The following is a 3,131-nucleotide window of genomic DNA, read 5'->3' on the forward strand; positions in this document are numbered from 1 at the left end:
CCTTTGGTTTTTTGTGTTTTTTTTTCAAAGTTTCAATGCTGAGAAAAAGGATGTTTTATTATCTTGACTTGACCACAATTATAATTATTTATAAAAGTTATAGAAATGCAGGCTGATTATCTTTAAAGTCTCAAAAAGTTAAATATATATAAAGCACAGAAAATAAATTCAGTTGAAAAAAGTTCTGACCTAGTTCTAAATGTTATATAGAATCATAGATTCTAAAGAATTACGGCAATCATTATCTAATCCAATATTAAAGACAACTAAGAAATATTGGGTCTAGATGTAAACACAAACATATAGTATCTACCATATGATAAACAGATCAGAGAAAAAGTATAACTGCAATGCCTAACAGCAAGAATTAAGTTAGTTTATGTTCTAGTTTGCTCGCTGCCAAATGCAATATACCAGAAACTGAATGGCTTTTAAAAAGGGGAATTTAATAAGTTGCTAGTTTACAGTTCTAAGACCCAGAAAATTTCCCAATTAAAACAAGTCTATAGAAATGTCCAATCAAAGGCATCCAGGGAAAGATACCTTGGTTCAAGAAGGTCGATGAAGTTCAGGGTTTCTCTCTCAGCTGGAAAGGCACATGGCAAACACGGCGTCATCTGCTAGCTTTCTCTCCTGGCTTCCTGTTTCATGAAGCTCCCCGGGAAGCATTTTCCTTCTTCATCTCTAAAGGTCACTGGCTGGTGGACTCTGCTTCTTGTGGCTATGTCATTCTGCTCTGCTCTCTCTGAATCTCTCCTTTTCTCCAAAATGTTTCCTCTTTTATAGGATTCCAGTAAACTAATCAAAACCCACCCAAATGGGTGGAGACATGTCTCTATCTAATCAAGTTTAATACCCACATTGATTGAGTCACCTCTCCACGGAGATGACCCAGTCAAGTTTCTAACGTCTAGTACTGACTGGGGATTCAAAGAAACGGTTACTCCCACAAGATTGCTTAGCATTAAATCACGGCTTTTCTAGGGTACATAAATCCTTTCAAACCAGCACAGTTTACATGTATTATTTTCTTTAAGAAAATATGAAAGAAGATCAAAGTATAAAATGTGGGATAGTCCTGGCCTCCAGGTCACCTTTAAGGATAGTTTTTCAGGGCAGCTAAAATGAGCAGTGATAAAGTTTGACACAAGCGACTGTAATGTCTGATAGTAAACTGAGCCAGTGCTTCTATTTCTAGAGTTTACACACCCGAATACAGCAATATTATACCTTAGAATTGGGAGGAATATGAAATATTATTTCACAACTGCACTGTTTCTTCTCTGACACAGCGGCGCAGGTCCAGGCTTGCTTTGTCTGTGAAGGTTCTCTTCCTCTCATCGACGAGCTGCTTTCACGATGGGCCACCCCTGACTCCGGCTGTAGATGGGTTTGGGTAGATGGCGGTGACGAGCTCTACGTTTTTTCTGAGGATGAGGTTGAAATTTCTCCTTCAACTTCTGATTATAACCCGTGGCTGCCTTTTCTCATGGTGTGAGCACACCCAGCCTTCCAGCAGCATTAGTTTTCCTAGACAAATGTCCGTCCCATCCATACACAATGTACTCACTGTCCCAAGTCCGTTTGTACAGGTAACATGCCGCATTCACTTTGTGTGATAAGCTTCCCTGCTTCCACCATTATCCACAGGAGAGATTCGAGTAGATTTATCAAAGCTAGTAGACACAGGCTCTTTCCAGTGGGCAAGCGATCCAGCTCGGGCAGCGCAAATACGTGCTCCACAGGCGCTATTCCAGGCATGCCGAGTGCCCGCATGTCAGAAGTATGTAGGTGGTAATCTTCATTTGCTGCAGTAAATGGGAAAGCTCCGTAGGGTTCCAACAGACTGTATTTGTTCTCATACTAAGATAACCTTTTCCAGAGGGGTGGCACTGTATTTCTGTCAGAAGCAACTTGCCAAGAGAAATGTCTCAATTGGGTTAAATGTAACAGCCCTTATACTGTCATATCCCAGGTCACTGAACATACGGGATCGGGTGTTTGTTCGTCCCAAAAATCCCCTTGCTGTCAACCACACCTCTGTCCCGTGATGATCAGCTCCGCAGGCACCATCTCTCCTAATGCTGGATGCAATGGCTTCTCCTCACCCCCCCTGCGGGAGCCACACCCACCTTGTGGAGGCCACACCCACCCTGTCGGGGCCACGCCCACTCTGAGGCCGCACCCACCCCGCGGAGCCACACCCATCTCGTGGAGGCCACACCCACCAGCCGAGGCCACGCCCACCCCGCGGAAGCCACACCATAGTCCAGGTAGAGCATTGCCCGAAATGCTGCTCTATTTACAGCCGGTTCGATCTGTTAAACAGGGTGCACACAGACAGACAGACACACGCACATACACGCCGCAATGGAAACGACACAATCTGTTTAACAAAATGCATAAGAGGTGTTTCCTGTGGGTATGAGAGGCAAGTCAATGTGTCATTTTTGTAAGAATCCAAACTGCCTACAGTGCTTAATTATCCTCATGATCAGAAAAACACGGACCCCTCCCCATGACACAGGCGAGTAAACACTCTCCTGGCAAAACACCTGGATAGGCAAATCTTTTCAGCAAAAATTGGTTTATTGCAAAACCAATTTCTTTGCCTTGAGGGGTTTTGAAGCGTGCGTCTGAGCTTGTATTCCGTGTCCTCCCTGCGCACGGGGCCCAGCTGAGCCCTGCGGGACCTGCGGGCGGCACCCCCCAGCTGTGGTCTCGGGGGCGCACCCCGAAGCACTTCTCAGGGCCCGGGCGGCCAGGGGGCTACTCAGGGCGCCCCCGTCCCTGCCCCACCCCACCCCCGCGGTCTGCCTCCAGCTGCCTCTGCAAGGAGAGTCGGGACGGAAGCTCACATTTCTCAGTGCTAACGTGCCCAGACCTCGGTTTTCATAACTTCTTAGGGACAACAGGTCAGAATTAGTACGCCGATCCTGACCAAAAGTCGAATTACTTTTTTTGTATATGTTTACATTTATTTTTCACTATCTGTTCCTTTATTGAATAAACTTTGACTGACTTGGCACTTTGTTTAGTACCGTGGCTGACATTCTTTTGAAAGCGTGCTGCTTGGAAACTCTGTTGTGGCTAAGCAGATTTGAGCTTTGTTCCATAAACTCATAGGTTTT

At 45.3% G+C, this 3,131-nt stretch overlaps 1 pseudogene; it reads right to left on the minus strand.

Annotated features, from left to right (window-relative positions):
* Positions 1-1,337: 1,337 nt before the first annotated feature.
* LOC143662486 (DDB1- and CUL4-associated factor 13 pseudogene) lies at positions 1,338-2,028 on the minus strand (annotated as a pseudogene).
* Between the last annotated feature and the right edge of the window lie 1,103 nt (positions 2,029-3,131).

This window comes from Tamandua tetradactyla, chromosome 18 (assembly GCF_023851605.1).
Source record: "Tamandua tetradactyla isolate mTamTet1 chromosome 18, mTamTet1.pri, whole genome shotgun sequence".
Taxonomy (NCBI): Eukaryota; Metazoa; Chordata; class Mammalia; order Pilosa; family Myrmecophagidae; genus Tamandua; species Tamandua tetradactyla.